General features: G+C 44.6%; 1 protein-coding gene across 1 annotated transcript in view; it reads right to left on the minus strand.

The window, feature by feature from the left end:
* Positions 1-17,513, minus strand: part of FREM1 (FRAS1 related extracellular matrix 1) — a 578,635-nt gene that overhangs the window by 476,640 nt on the left and 84,482 nt on the right. The window lies entirely within an intron of this gene.

Below are 17,513 nucleotides of genomic sequence, written 5' to 3' on the forward strand. Positions count from 1 at the left end.
CTCACATATTGTAATTATACAGTACTTCGAAAAAATGAAAAACCCTTCTGGTAGAGAAAGTGCCCCATCTGTTTGGGATTTTCCAATGTTTGTTCAGACTGTAAGCAACTTTAATAGTGGGTTCATCAACTGCAACACGAGGGATCTAAATATTTCTCTAATTGTTGTCTAGCCATGTTTATCCACTTCAGATTCTTTTTTAATGACATGTTACAACTGACTCGCTTCACATTGTTGAGCAAATGCCTCTAATGACAGTAAACACGATGAAACACAATATGTGTTTTCACAGCAGAAGGTCGCTTCAAAGGGAAACTGTTTCGCAATAAAATGAAAGTGCTTTGAATTTCCCAGGCCGGTGCTCTGTCTAAGAGCATCTTTGAGGTGCTCTTGTTTCCATGGTTAGCAGGTCTTTAAGAACCAGCAAGCAAGAAAAATGCTCATCAAGTGCCCTCAGCATATTGTTTGATTTCTTAAAGGGAAAAGTATAGGGCCCACCAAGGTCTTTGTCGATTGCCAGGTTATCAAATACCAAGGCTACATATTCTTAATTACTGTTCAAGCGACTTTCTTCCAAGTTTCAACACAGTACACTTCCTGTCTCTCTACTCTACGCAGTGCCATAGATAAAGTAGCACCAGAGCGAACTGACAGAGTGAAAGAGAAAGGGAAAAATCTATCACTTCCAGGAAAGCCGAATACTACGAGGCAAGAATCACAGCCGACCTAATAAACAGAAAGAGACCTTCAGAATACTGAAAGAACTTGGCCAAAAATTGGAGGTAAAATCTGCAGCTGCACCACTAGACTGCAACACATTCCAGACCTACTTCCTCCAAAAAGTCAGGGACATTATCTCCGTGATTAACAATACCCCCGTCAATAAAGGGCAACTAACTCACATTAAGGCCCCCTCCCTTCTGGCAACCAACTCCCTACCTTCCCTAGGCTGGACTCTATGTTATTGACCCAGCTGATGAACCTCACTAAATCAGGTTCCCTCGCAGACCCGTGTCCCCCAAGGATCTTTCGAATGGCCCTTCCCGGCCTGGAAAAACAGCTTCTTGCCCTATTGAATAACTCCTTGGAGACTGGCCACATACCTTCCAACCTGAAATAAGCCCCCCTTCTAAAGAAACCTGGGGCTGAAGCCACGAGCCTTAAGGACTATAGTCCCATTTCCCAGCTCCCTTTTCTGTCGAAAGTGTTAGAAGATTTGTTCTTAAAACACTCTCACTATTTGTGGAGGATAACCAACTGCTCCAAAAGCGACAAGCAGGGTTTAGAGCTCACCACAGCACGGAATTGGTGATGTTGTCAGTCCTTGATGATCTTAGAATCAGGGCAGATAATAAAAAACCGAGCACCCTGATTTTATTATACCTATCAGCGGCGTTCGATATGGTCAACCACACCCGGCTGCTGAATCGAATAGCAGACCTGGGAATTCATGAGCCCGCGTACCAGTGGCTAGCCTCCTTCCTGACAGAGCGGTCCCAGGGGATCCAGCTAGGGGAGCGGGTATCAGATAGAGGTATTCTCACCTGCGGCATCCCGCAAGGCTCCGCACTGTCCCCACTCCTCTTTAACATCTACCTTCAGCCCCTAGTGACAGCCCTTGCCCACATGGACTGCCGCATCTTTAACTATGCGGATGACACCCAGCTCATTCTCCAGATTGAAAACTCCAGCTATGCCCAAGACGTGGCACAAAAAATCCTGAGATTCACAGTGAACTGGATGACCGACAACTCACTGAAAATCAACCCCGATAAAACGGAAGTACTTGTCATCCCCACGAAAGACAACCTCTGGAGCGACCGTTTCTGGCCTCAAGAGCTGGGAGCCACCCCCACACCAGTGCATGTTGTAAAAAGTCTGGGCATAAAAATTGACTCAAAGCTCTCCATGACCAACCAAGTTACCACAGTGGTCGGAACCTGTATAGGATTTATGAGACAACTACGAAAACTTGTCCCCCTCCTTTCAACGGCCTCGCTGCAAATGATCGTATCAGCCACGATTGTATCCTGATTGGACTACGGCAATGCCCTTTACATAGGTCTCCCTCAGAAGTTGAATAATAAATTACAGGTGGCACTGAACGATGCAGCCAGACTGATCTTTAGGCTGCCAAGACGGTCTCATGCCTCCCGCCCTGCTGCGCAAACTACACTGGCTCCCAATCAAACAGAGGGCTAGATTTAAAGGCCTCTGTATCGCCCATAAGGCAATCCAAGGCAAAGCCCCAGCTTACATCAAAGAACGCCTGGAAAACTTTGTTCCGGGCCGCATATTGCGATCTTCCGAGACCTGCCGTCTAGCCACTCCAGGCTACAAAACCGTATCCAACGGGGGCCGAGCATTCTCCAACCGCTCCCCCAACTTTGAAATCAACTGCCTGATTACCTGCGCAAGGAACCAGCACTCCTTCCATTTAGGAAACAGCTTAAGACGCTTCTGTTTAAGGAGGCACTAGACATGGCCTAACTAGCCTACTATACGGCCATGCACCCTTGACCCATGACGACCTCTGGTAACTCTCTTTCAAGCGCTTAGAGATCTGCCGGTGATTAGCGCTATATAAAAATCAGTTAACAGTAACATAACTCTTGGAGGTTCTTTTTTACTCGTTTATTCTCCCTTGGTCACTGTTTTCCTTTATTTTTTTTCCTTCTTTCTTCCTCTCCTGCCTTTTTGTCTCTTACTCTGGGTCAAAGTTTGACCATGAAAAATACGTCCCAGTGCACAAAAATGAGGGCCAGTGCCCACCACGTACAACCTGCATTAATTGAACGCTTTCCTTCCAAACCAAATACACCAATCAACGCCAAATATTGTGGAACTGCATTCTGACAGTTCATCGCAATGTAACTTGTTGATTAAATCATAAAAAGAATGGTATTCTGTGTTTAGCTGCTGGTAGTTCATCCCCTTGCGATGTGCTGAGATGTTCAATGAACGTGATTAGAATGGAGCCAAGGACCCCATGCGTGGTAGGGTGCAAATAGACAGATACCATCACTTGCCCTTACTGCACAATGGATTAGGCCTTGCGTGACTGCTGTGTCGGGTTGCACGGTGCAATTAAGATACTGTTTTGATAGGGTGGTGCCCGTCCCTGCATACAATCCTGGGGGTTCCAATGGGTGGCGCTTCCAGTGTCACAATAATCATACCACAGTTTTTCTCTCAATATTGTATTGTATTGCAAAATTTATATAGTGCTTACTTCCCCCATGGGGGCACTGATGCACTTGCCTACAAACACAGCATGCTACACCAGGTTGTTGTATGGCTGGAAGGGTGTTTTGATCCTATGTGGGAAGCGTTTCCATTTCATGGCTGATGGATGCAGCACTATGCAGTATGCACCTACTTCACGAGATACGTGACATTACATAACCTTAGCTCAGAGTTTCTGAAGCTACAGGCATCAGACTGGGCTTCTCTCTTTTGAGAATTATCTAACATCAGTAGAGATGTCTATTAAAACCAGCATGCTTGCAATTTTCGGTTGGATGCACAGGAGTAAGCTGAAATGCAACTCTGATAAGACTGAAATTCTGTTATTTGGGTCACATCAAGTCAACTTGAGGGAGCGGGGCTGGCTAGTATTGTTACCAACCCCTTTGCCACCAACACTAGTGGCTAAAACGTTTGGAGTCAAGTTCAATAACCAACTCTTGCTCCAGCTGCAGGTTTCTACTGTTGTAAGTTACTGCTTTGGTTGCTTCACACCCTTAAGAAAGTTCTCTTCTTGCTGCCTCTCTATTCTAGGAAGACCGTAGTTCATGTGCTGTTACATCTAGATTGGACCATGCTAACGCCCTTTACATAGGGTTGACAGAAGACCTGGTTAGACGGCTTCAGGTAGTCCAGAACGCCGATGATAAATTAATTTTAAGACTTCCCTGTAGTGCTTCAGTTTCCACCCATCTAAGATCCCCTCCTTGGCTACCAATAAAGATAAGAATCCTCTTCAAATCTTTAGTCCTGGTCCATTGCAAGCTATGTCGTTTGGGCCATCGCTATCTTTTGGAAAGATGTTTGCCATATCGTCCTTCAAGAGAGTTACGCTCCGGCAAAGTAGCGCCATGGGTCAGGCTGATGAGAAGTGGGGGTAGTTTTTTCTCCTTTCTGGAAGCCAAGACTAGGAAACAGCTTTCCCTTAAAAATTGTACCTTTTTTTTGTTTATAGACTCACCCAGCCCAACAGTATGAGGCCCCAGCCACAAAGAGAGCCATTAAGAGAGAACTTGGGGGAAGTCCACCCGTCACAACCAGTAATAGGTTTGCTTTTTTAGCAGGATTGGATGCCAACGACTGACTTGTGCCAAAGGACTGGGCTATGGGTAACCCATAGGACAAGGCGACGGATGCAGGGGATGAGTCTGCTGAACTCCTATCATCAGCCTCCAAGGAAGATTGATGGCCCCAAGCAGGGGAAAGATTGATTGATCGTGCTGCAGGCAAAGGACCCGATTCATTAGGCCACAATGGTACTAGTGCCTGTCAGGCTAATACCCTCGCCACTGCACCTAGGAGTAATAAATTCCTATCCTGGAACATTGCAGGCTTGGTGAATAAGTTGGGTTGTCCAGAATGGGCAAAGTTTTTTGTTCAATTTGAAATATGTTCTTTATTTCGAACTGGGTTTAACTGCTATGACCGATCTGCCATTGCAGGCAGGAGGGGCAGACCGTCAGGGGGTTTGGTGACATGGATCAGTGTCACACTTGCACGCTTTTACATGTGAACTTAAAGTTTGCCAAGGGGGTTTCTCTGTGGGTGTACAATGTGCATTGCAGGAATTAAAATCATAAGGCCGACCTGGCAGCTATCGACCTAGTTAGTGGCCACCTTGTATCTCTCCCATCTGATACACTTAGAATGGTGATGGGGATTTTAATGGTTGCTTTGAACCTTTTGATGCAGGGTCTGGTCTCAATAGAGGAGAAGAGGATGAACTATGGGCAATACCTGCACTTACTTTATCACCTGGTAGGAGGTGGTGAGCTGCTGTTATGCAGCTGAACGCTTTGTTCTTAGCAGCGGTTTGAGAGCATTTAACAGGAGAACCCCCACTGACAAGGATGGGAGGGATACATTTAATCGACTGGTGCTTCGAGTCAAATAGATTACATCCAGTTTGATATTAGGCTATGGCCCATTGTTGTTGATATGGAAATGGTACAGAGGTATGACAGTGACCACAATGCCCTAGACCTTACTCTTGGTTCATTGGGGCTTAATGGCTCCTCTTGTGTCAACGAACCATTTCAGAGGAGGCTGGTCCCCTCAAGTAATCGTCGAAAGTTGAGGTGGAGTGTCATTGCCTCTTCTGGGTCTATCCAAAAGCGAATTTATGAAGCTCTTGCCACGGCCCTGGAAGCAGTCTTAATGTTGGGAGGAAACTCCTTGACAGCGGCCGTATGGGGTGACTTTAATATGATTCATAATTGTATGTTTTGTACATTCAAATACCTTTTTATGGTGGAATCTAGGTCCCTCCCTAGAAAGACTAAGGTGGCTTCATGGTATAATAAAACTTGCAGAGCGGCCCGCAAAACACTTTCAGATGCTATTAGAATTGGTAAGAGCAATTTAGTTAGAGAAGCAAGGGCCTCCTACAAAACATCACTAGGTAAGGCTAAATGCAAGCACAAGGAAGAGAAATTGGAACTCTTGCTCAATGCCGTGAAATTGAGAGATCATGGGCTGTTTTGGCCGACAGGACCCCGGATTCAGCTGCTACACTAAACTCTAACATCCCAGCAGTAGACTGGATCAACCATTTTTCGAGGCAGTACAGTGGGGGAGGGGAGGACAAGGCAGGGACCCATTCTGGTTGTATTGAGGACCCTGATACTATGCCAGTGGAGCCTGGCAGTGCGCAAAATGAGTTTTAGAGAGTGTTAGTAGCAGGGTGAGCTCTTTAACAGAAATTACCCTTAGGTGGCTTGACCTGCTTTCACAACCCACTTTAAAGTGCAGTGATTAGAGTGCAGTATGACACAGAGTGTACTCAGTCACTGTCACTTTTAATGTGTTTTGAATGTATCCGGATATATGATACTAGATGCATAGTGGTCCTAGAAATGAGGACACACTGATGCATCAGTGACATGAGAGTGTGGAGTGAAAATGTAACCTCCCAACCATTTCTACCTGACAGGTGTACATTTGATGGGTGCCATTACAAGAAATAAGCTCAGTAGGATCAACGTCAAATTGTTTTATTACAGTCGTCATTATGTGTGCCTCAAAAAAGGTCTGATTGCATGTTTGTGTATTTTATGTTGTCTTATGTGTTCAGACTGACAGAGACAGGGCAACTAGACTATAACACTGTACTGTACTTATAAGTTCTGATAAAAGCCCCAGACCCGTAGAGGCCTAACCAGGAGGGCTGAAACTTCTCAACATCAGCAGGGTGAAGGGAGACTTATTCCTCTTAACCCATTTGCTGCTAGGCCTCTCCCCACCCCACCCCCAACCAGTGGTAAGCCTGTCTTTTGGCAATTTGGTGTACTTTGCGCTTAGGCCCCAAAACATTTTGTCCACATAAGGTATCCATGCCAAATGTGCGTCCTTTTTTTCCAAGATCCAGAGGATTCTAAAGGTAGCCAGGGTTTGTGGATTCCACTGGAGGGGATTGAGAAATTAGCCAAAATACAGCAACATTTTGTTTTTCTGAAAAATGGGAAAAACGTACCGCAGAAGAAAGTGCCTGTTTTTTTTTTCTTGAAAATGGTATCAATAAAAGGTTTGTGCTGCTAAAATCCCCCATCTTCCCAGCTTCCTGAAACAGGACTTTTGTCAGAAAAACCAACATGTTCTACAGTTTTGACATTTTACTGCAACAAATCCTATTTTCCTATTTTTTGTGCTTTCAAACTCTTTCCAGCTAGTGGTAGAAATGGGTGTGAAACCAATAATGATTCCTGGAAGGCTATACATTTCTGGAAAGTAGACTACATTTTGAATTTAGCAAGGGGTCATTTGTGTAGTTCCTTCAAGCTTTTCCTTAGAAAGTAACAGTTGAAATAAAAACATATTGAAATTGAGTTGAAAAAAACAGCCCTTTGTGCCTATATTTTCACCTGTAACTTCTTCTAACTATGCAGATTTTTAAGTGCAATATACTGTTACGTCCGCTGGACCCATCTGTGGTGGGAGGGATATATAGGGCTTGTAGGTTCACCAACAACATGCGGTACCCAGAGCTAATAACTGAGCTGCACCTTGAAATGGTTTTTCATTGTGGACCCGGTATACAGCAATTGATTTGGTAAAATATAAAAAGTGAACAATAGGTATCAAGGAAACATATGTATTTCTGAAATGGGAACAAGATAAGGAGTTTAGATGCCGTGGATATTTGCGCATCTCTGAATTTGTGGGTACCCATACTAGCATATGAAATAGAGGGCATTTTTCAAGATGACTTATTTTTTACACACTATCTTGCATTTGGAAGGCAGGAATGCATAGAAAGAGAATTGATAATAATGACAATTATGACATTGATAATTGACAATTTGATTATCTGTGCTCCCCCCAAGTCTCGCGATACAGAAAACTGACCCCTTTTTTGCAATGTGCCTAGCTGAGGATTTTGGGCCGTAGCTCAGCCGGTACCAACGGAATCCTAGCAAACCTGTACATTTTGAAAAACTAAACATGCGCAGAAATCCAATATGGGGTGACTTGTGTAGCTCTCACAAGGCTCTGTTACCCGAAATCCCTTGTAAACCTCAAAATGTGTCTAAAAATGCAAATTTTCCTCACATTGACTGAGAGGAGCCACAACCTTCCTTCCGCCAGCATTCTCCTAAGTCTCCCGATAAAGATGGTACCTTACTTGTGTGGGTAGGCCAAGTACCCACAACAGGAAACAGCCTGAAACGCAACATGAAAACATCAACTGAAATTTGACCGTTTGTATTTTTGGCAATGTGCAAACTGTGGAGTTTGAACACTAGCTCTGCTGGCACCTGGGCACACCTAGCAAACCTCTACATTTTTTTAAACTAGACACCCAGGGGAATCTAGGATGTGGTGACTTGTGTGGATCTCTCTAGGGTTCTGTTAGCCAGAATCCCTTGCAAACCTCAAACTTAGTCAAAAAAGGACATTTTGCTCACATTTCTGTGATGAACAGTTCTGGAATCTGAGGGGAGCCACAAGCTTCCATGCACCCAGCATTCCCCCAAGTCTCTCGATAAAAATGGTACCTCAGTTGTGTGGGTAGGTCTACTGCCCGCGACAGGAAAAGGTCCAACATATCAAATTTGCCACTGAAAACTGGCCCTTTTTTGCAATGTGCCTATGCTGTGGGTTTTCGGCCCTAACTCAGCCGACACCTAGGGAAACCTAGCAAACATGTACATTTTTGGAAAACTAGACAACCAGGGGAATCCAGAATGGGGTGACTTGTGTGGCTCTCACCATGGTATGTTACCCAGAATCCCATGCAAACCTCAAAGTTTGTAAAACAAAAACAAAAAAAACACATTTACGTCATATTTCTGTGATGGCAAGTTCTGGAATCTGCGGGGAGCCAGAACCTTCCACCAAGCCATCATTTACCCAAGTCTCACAATAAAATTGGTACCTCACTTGTGTGGATAGGTCTAGTGCCCGCGAAAGGAAACGGCCCAAAACGCAACGTGGACATATCACATTTTTCCACTGAAAACTGACCATTTTTTTACAATGTGCCTAGCTGTGGATTTTGGGCCCTAGCTCACCCTGCACCTAAGGAAACCTAAAAAACCTGTACATTTTTGAAAACTAGACACAAAGGGAAATCCAGGATTGGGTGACTTGTATGACTCACACCAGGTTCTGTTACCCAAAATCCCTTGCAAACTAAAATTTTGTCCCATAAAACACATTTTCCCCATATTTCTGTGATAGAAAGTTCTAAAATCTGTGGGGAGCCACAAACTTCCACCCACCCAGCATTTCCCAAAGTCTCCTGATAAAAATGTTACCTCACTTGGGTGGGTAGGCAAGTGCCTGCAACAGGAAACGTCCCAAAACGCAACGTGGACACATTAAATTTTTCCACACAAAACTGACCCTTTTTGTGCAATGTGCCTTGTTTGGATTTTGGGCCCTAGCTCAGTCAGCATCTAGGGAAACATACCAAACCTATACATATTTGGAAACTAGACACCCAGAAGATTTCTGGATGGAGTGGCTTGTGTGGCTCTCACCAGGGTCTGCTACCCAGATTCCCTTGCAAACCTCAAAATGTGTCTAAACAAAACACATTTTCCTCACATTCCTGTGATGGAAAGATCTTAAATCTGAGGGCAGCCACAAACTTCCTTCCACCCAGCATTCCTCCAAGTCTGCCGATAAAACTGATACCTCACTTGTGTGGGTAGGCCTAGTGCCTGTGACAGGAAACAGCACAAAAAGTATTGTGGAGGCATTAAAATTATCGATCACAAAACAACATGGTTTTGAAAGGGAGTCACCTAGGTTTTTGGTCGCAGGCTCGGCGACCATCAAGGAAAACCTACCAAACCAAGACATTTTTGAAAACTAGGCACTCAGGGGAGTCCAGGGAGGTGTGGCTTGCCTGGATCCCCCATTGTTTTTCTTTCCCACATTCCCCTGCAAACCTCAAATTTAGCTAAAATAAAATCAGGTTTTCCTCACATTTCTGTGTGGGAAAGTTGTGGGATCACTAGGCCGGCACAAATTTCCTACCACCCAGCATTCCTCTAGGTCTCTCAATAAAAATGCTACCTCACTTGTGTGGGTGGGCCAAGTGCCCACGACAGGGAAGGGCCCAAAACATATTGTGGAGGCATCAAAATTATCGATCACAAAACAACATGGTTTTTCAAGGGTGTCACCTGGATTTTTGGTCCCAGGCTCGACGGCCATCGAGGGAAACCTACCAAACCCAGACATTTCTGAAAACTAGACACCATGGAAAGTCTAGGGAAGTGTGACTTGCGTGGATCCCCCAATGTTTTCCTACCCAGATTCCGCTGCAAACCTCATATTTAGCTAAAAAAGAACCATTTTGCTCACATTTCTGTGTGGGAAAGTTGTGGGATCTCCATGCCGGCACAAATTTCCTGCAACCCAGAGTTCCCTCAGGTCTCCTGATAAAAATGCTACCATACTTGTATGGGTGGGCCAAGTGACTGCGACAGTGAAGGGCTGAAAACATATTGTGGAGGCATCAAAATTATCGATCACAAAATAACCTGGTTTTAAAAGGGGGTCACCTGCGTTTTTGGTCCAGGATCGGCGGCCATCTAGGAAAACCTACCAAATTCAGACATTTCTGAAAACTAGACATCCGGGAGACTAGGGAGGAGTGGCTTGCATGGATCCCCCTAAGTTTTCTTTCCCAGACTCCTGTGCAAACCTCAAATTTAGCTAAAACAAAATCAAGTTTTCTTTAACATTTCAGAGTGGGAAAGTTGTTGGATCACCTGGCCGGCACGAATTTCCTACCACCCAGCATTTCCCCATGTCTCGCATTAAAAATGCTACCTCACTTGTGTAGGTGAGCCAAGAGCCAGCGATAGGGAAGGACCCAAAACATATTGTCGAGGCATCAAAATGATCGATCACAAAGTGACGTGGTTTTGCAAGGGGATAACCTGAGTTTTTGGGCCATGTAGGGAAACCTACCAAACTCAGACATTTCTGAAAACTAGACACAGAGGAGTCCAGGGAGGTGTGGCTTGCATGGATCCCCCAAAGTTTTATTACCCACAATCCCCTGCAGACCTCAAATTTAACTAAAAAATCTAATTTTCCTTACATTTCTGTGTGGGATCACCGCGCCAGCACAAATATTCTACCACCCAGCATTCCCCTTGATCCCCCTAGGAAAATGATACCTCACTTGTGTTGTGAAGGAGCCTCCCGACCACCGGCCTCAGAGTGCAATGCCACTCTTGTCATCATTGGACTGCCGTGAGACTGGGTCCGGGGTCTGGTCATCACGGGCCATCTGGTCGCTGGGTAGTCTTGGGCCATTTAGTCACCTTGCTGCATAACCAGATGGCCCGGCAGGATGGGTGACTAGATGGCCGGCCATCCACCAGACCGGACAAACTCCAATTCCCCCCCCCCGGCTCTGGAAGCCCTAGTTGAAGAGAATGGGCTTCCTAGGCTGGCCCGTGGGGAGAGGATGTGGCCTGGGCTTAACCCTCCTTGGCTCCCTGGGTTACAGAAAGGTGGATGGCACTCACCCAAGGCAGCACCCTGAGTCCACGGTATGGCTGTGACAGTACCCAGGGCAGGGTGGCTGCAGGCCCGGGGAGTACTCTCTTGCTCCCATACTGGGTTTGGGGTAAAGAGCGGAGATCAGCCCTGCATGAAAGCCCAGCCCCCAGGGCTTGCTTCTTCCTTTTATGTCTTATGAAGGTGTCCCTCACTGTGGTCAGGACCGTCCATTACGCCTAAGGAGCACTACCAAGCCTCATGTGAGGTAAGTCACTATCATGCCAAAAATGCTGCACCCTCTACGTCAAGTGCATAAAGCCAGCGTTCTCCATACTACATTTTGATGTCCTCTCCTACTTGTTGTGAGTAATAATTTTTATCTAATGTATGTTGATCTCTGCATTATGAGGATTGTTTACCTCACTGGAAAACAACGCAGATACACGTTACTCCTTTCGATAAGACTTGTATTTACACAATTTCACCCTTTTTACCAATAATTGCAGTAACTTAGTACACCCCATTTAAAAATGTGTGTTGCTTGTTCCTTCCAACTTATGTCTCCTTTTCCTAAGTGGAATCGCTGACCGGCACCCACACAGGGCATACCGGCAAAACACTAAGAGGTCTCTCTCTACTCTAGAGGAGACCGTCACCCCAGATAGGGGATACACTGACTTTTGGTCCTGTCGAAGTGCTGTCCGAAGACTGGGCACAAATGGCACGAAACATGTTGACCACACCATACTAGTGACCATTTTTTGTCTAGCAGTTATCCTGGTACCTTTAAACCATATGATAGCACCACTGTTTTTACTTAGTCCTGCAACCTTGTTTTCATAAAACATTTCTTAAGGTTACCAGATCCTATTTTAGTCATTCACAACTCATGTAACTCACTTAAGTCCCTCACCTGCATTTATCTTTACGTCATCTCCAGATCAAAAGATCTCCGATAAATAAGCCCTCAGGCTCGTCAGGCATTGCAGCGCCGGCCAGACGAGGAGCGCCCAATGATGAAGCATGACACCCTAACAGGTGTGTGAGGGCACCATGCTCTGATTTTCAGATCTTCCAGCGAGACATAACTTAGCCAACTGGCTCTACAATTTGCGTCCACATGGCAGTGGAGGAACTACCCTGATTTTGATAACAAAGTTACTGCTTTCCGGGTGAAGCCAGGATGTAGGGCTTCAATAAATATCTTGCTCTTCCTTCCCCCATTGATTTAAAGGTATGATTTTTTTCAGTAATCAGTTTATGTGTGCACACTGTGGTTGTGTTTGACTTGTTTGTAGGGGTTTCTCTGCATAGTTCTTCCTGTCTACGTAGAAGGTTCCATTGCTTTCCACTACAAAACCTTAATTTCATTGGTGTTCTCTATTAAAGATTAGTTTCTTGGCAGTTGGTCTGAAGAGAAGAGTTTGCAAAATGTGTTATGCTTTACTCTTCATTAAAGTTACTTCTTCTTATTGCAGGTTTTGACACAGTTATTCCAGACAGGGCTACATTCAACTTTCAAAAGTAATAACTGGGTCCAATACTAAAATCGTATGTCAAGTTGAAGGCAACTCTTTGTCAAACACAGCCTTGTCACATATATTATTAAAGTTGTTCTGATCTATCAGGAGTGGCTGTTTCACAGAGTCTGAAGGGCATATTTACCTTTCTTTCATGCAAAGCAATGCAACAAGGCAACTTGCTGCTCAGTGTTGTGTTGTGTGAAAGGTAGAGAAATGCTCCATATTTAAAAAAAAAAAAATATGGAGCATTTCAGCTCAGCTCTTCCTTGCACTTGCGCAGTGTGCTGCCTAGTGCCAATGCAGTCACCCTTGTACCATAGTGCAAAGGTGTCTGTGTTATGGCAGGATTGTTTTTGTGCAGTAAGGGGCACTGTCCTGCACAAAAACAATCTTCAGAGGCATATTTCTCTTTACGTCAGACCTGCAGAATTCAGCACACATGTATGGCGGAAATAATGGGAATTAATAAAGATATTTCTCCTCATGACACCTCTGTCCGGTAGGTGTACCATTTTGGCGCAAACACAGTTTGACAAGTCTTTATAAATCTGGATTTGCCTCAAAATACATGGGTGGATGCATGGGAACTCCCATGCTCCAACCATGTAACGCGTGGCAGTGATGGCCCTGTGTTGTGTTTCTTTATATTCACTGTAACACGCAGAGCCACGCAATGTGTCTTGTCGTAGTTTAGTAAATCCCAGTTATTGACTTGCGTTACCCTACAACGACCTTCTTCGTGCAAAGACAAGTCCTTAGCAAATTTGCCCCTCTGTCTTTCACTACAGATACTGGTCTCATATTTCCGTCTTTATTTACTAACAATTTACGTTGTGGTTGCACCACTTTCTTGGCACAGCCACTATGCAAAATGGTAGTTGAGTTTTACAAAGCCATCCAAGGGCCGATTTGCATTGCCTTGAATGGTTTTATACAACAAAGCAATGCAACGCAGCACCTCGTGTGTTGCGTTTCAATGCATCAGGGAGGTTTACAATGGGTGAGCATGGGTTTTCCAGAGCTTCCACTCATGTATTTTGATGCAAACCTAGATTTACTACAGACAGGAAATTTGGGTTTGTGCCAAAATGGTGCGCCTAGCCGAGACAGGTGTAACAATAACACAAATTAATTTATCCTCGTTACTTTCTCTTTGCATGTGTGCTGCATTATGCAGCCCACATTCAAAGAGCAATAAGCCTCTATGGATTCTTTTACTGTAGGAAGGTATTCCTTCATTCACAAAAATATTCCTGCCTGTAGCACAAGCACCTTTGCATCATCGCGAAAGGGGGCCTGAGTTGGCGCTAGGCTACTGGAAGTGTGCCAGAGCAAAAAGAGAGCGGAAGTGTGTCATATCTTAGTAAACATAACACTTTTTACTCTCTCCCTTTGTCGCAAGGCAGTGCAACAAGTTTGCATATGTACTGCATTGCGTGAAAGATTAGTAAATCCGGGCCTTAGCTACCAAGTGAGTGCACCCTGTTGGACTAGTGAATCATACAATTTATAACTACGTTGTGGTGTTTTATCTATAATTTTATCTGAAAAGCATAATCCCACTTCTTCTATGCTGCATAACATGGATATGCCAAAGGGTGAATAGTTCTGTAAAGTGTTTGTTCTGAGTTTCCCCCTCTTATCTTGTGATATTTCTTATGGTTCTCCTTTTATGAACTGGTGAAGCGGCTTGCCTATGTGTTTGCCTGCCTGACTCTCTGCCTTTCTGTTTCCTGCCCATGTATGTGCTTGCTTGTCTCTCATTTTTACAACAGATGAGAAGCAAGAAATCTTTAAATGAATTTGCTATTACCTGCAAATAGAAAAGTCATGACAACATTTTGCACGAATCAGCGAGGACCCAATATCTACGGGGAACTGGCTCAAGATGCATGCGGGAGTGAAATGAGTGGCAATGTGTGCCCATTTTAAGCAGATACAATTTAATTTCATACACATGATCTATCTTTCCCCCAAACGCCTGCACAAGATATACCCCTCTAGGGACCAAAGATGTCCGAGATGCCATGCGGAGATGGCGGACTTTATGCATATGATATGGCACTGTCCATTGGTGCAGGGCTTTTGGTCAGAAGTCTTGGTTCAGTTGCAAGGGGGCCACGGGTTAGAGGATCCCGCAGACAATAAGAACATGTCTGCTGGGTCTTCTTCCAGAGAACCCAAAAAAGAGAGTTAGTAGACGGCACACCATTCAAGGATTCATTATAGCAAAAAGGCTATTGCAATTCACTGGATAAGTCCTCGGGTGCCAACATGGGAAGCTTGGGAGGCAGGTGTAGTGGAATGGGCGGGAGCGGAAGAGGTGCATATGAGAAGGACGTGAAGGGAAGCCAAAGCACGGAGCCCCTTGCGGCCCGGGCTGAAATGTCTCGGGCCCTGCTTGCACATACATGCACACAATGGGAAGGCACACCAGAGCAGAATGGGGAGAATGTGTAACAGCCTTGGGGTGTAGTGGGAGATTGTCCCTGCGAATCAAATGCCGGCCTATTAGGGACTGCTGTGGTTAGAATGAGACTGTTATCACAAACAATACACAATGAAAGACAATGTACCAATCATGGAAGCTCAGGCGTGGAAGTTGGGGGGGGGGGGAGTTGGGTGTTTAGGGGCCAGTAATGGTTTTATTTTCTACGAGCTGTTACAAGATTGATCTGAATACTTCTAGGTCTGCTTACTTTCATTGTATGTGCTGGATACATCGGACTGCACATTCCTGAATGACCTGTGTATATCCTGCTCTATTGACCAATACAATGAAAATAAAGATGTAAAAACATTTTGCACGGACGGATTGTGTAAAAAAGAGATATATGGGTCATTTCATAAATCGTAGCCCCACATTGGCTAGTAACATGCAGTGCTAGGCTTCCATTTGGATGGTGTAAACACAAATCATGTGTTCATTCACCAAGAAAGTCTTAGTAGCCTTCTGTCGGTCACTGGCAGGGGTGAACAAGCATTCTCACTTCACTAAAGACAAACACCAGTTCACAGACAAGAGGGTGCAGCACCGCACTGACAGGCTTCCAATCTTTCTACTAATGGCAGGCAGCCATCATTCCACCAAAAGCTGAACTCCATCAATCAGTACACTCATCCAACTGTTCATCAGTTACACTCCATGGCGGCAGGATATCTGCAGCTTTCGCGAAACTAGAAAGAAGTTTTGGCTCATGTTGGCACATTAGCATCACTAATATGCAGAGAAATCTAGAGGATTTCTGGAGTCCCAGGCAACTTCAAGACATATTTTGGGGCCCCCAGTTCAGAAGAACTTCACATTTATTACGAATTTTCAGCTCAATCAAGCACTGGTGCGTGATGAGTTTGAGAGAGTTAAAGAACAAGGATAGAGAGAAAGATGGGGTTCTACTGATTTGTGAAGTCTAGAGAGATGAGATAAATCAATCTAGAGGTAGAGGGATGAAGTAGAGAAAGATGAGGTACACAAAGAGGTGAGAGAGAACCACATAACGCAGCAGGAAGTAAGAGACATTTTCGGGAAAGTAGAGAGATAAAGAGAATGAAAAACGTATTGAGAGAGAAATGGTGGAGCCACAGATAAGTGAGGTACAGCGAGAGGTAGAAAGATATTGTGTGAGTTAGGGATAGGTAGAGAGGCAGAGGCAGCAGAGGGAGGTACAGATAGAGAACGAGACAAAAGAGAGAGAGCGACAACGAGAAGAGGAAGAAGAGAGAGTCTTGTGACCAACCCATTCATTTTACCAGAGGAACCCCTGTAAAGTGGGGGCCATGGACAATTGTCCACCTTGCTCGTGCCTTAAAATGTCTCTACTAATGAGTAAACAATTGTCTTGAAGTTTGGAAAAGAAAGAGAGCTCTAGGCACAGAAAAGTCTCCTCCCGCCATTTCCTGTCTGCTGACGTACACTGGTGCATTTGTCTTGCTGTGCACGGATGTCACAGGGCGTGATGGTGTAAGCATCAAACAGTACGCGTTTAAGACGCACAGGCACAGAGACCCCACAATAAAACTGCCCCCCCCCCCCCATCACATAAAGACTCAAGCACGCCAAAATACTAGCTACACCCATGGTGATCATCAGCACTTTATAAAAATCCTCACATAAATAAATAAACAATGCACATTGTTTTTAAAATGCTGCACATTGAGGGGCTCGTCGGCGGGTTTGCTCAGGGATTTTCAATAAATAGACAAAAAGCAAACAAAACTAGAATGAAGCACGAGGACCACCGCGGCGCCATGGGACTACATTTGACGTTTTTTTGTGCTGCATAATTGGTTAACTATAAAATTATCAAGACTTTGCCCGCGAGCTTTAATCATAGAAAAACCTACTTGACGGAGTAGTTTTACTCGAATTATATTCTAGAGGGAAGGCGGTATCTAAGCTCTTTCGGTTTATATTTAAAGCACTAAATGACTTATGATGGTCAGCCCATGTGCTTCTGAAAAAATGTTAGAAAAGTGCTGAGAAAGTGTAATGTTGAGGTACTATCAAGAATAAAAAGAGAATGTTAAACTAAAATCTATTTAGTCACTACACACACGAAGCGATATGTTGAGCCACTGCATTTTATGTCATACTGACATTTTTAAAGCAGATTGAAGCTTGAACTATTAAGCTGATGCGCTGATATGCAGCCGAGTTGCCAAGACAGGACAGTTTATGCAATATCAGTCTGACTGGAAAACGCTTAGCGGGAGATTTACTAAGATTTTACACTGTGTTTGCGTCACAAAAGTGACGCAATTTGGCGTAAATTTATTTTT

The sequence above is a fragment of the Triturus cristatus genome, chromosome 2_1, assembly GCF_964204655.1.
Source record: "Triturus cristatus chromosome 2_1, aTriCri1.1, whole genome shotgun sequence".
NCBI lineage: Eukaryota > Metazoa > Chordata > Amphibia > Caudata > Salamandridae > Triturus > Triturus cristatus.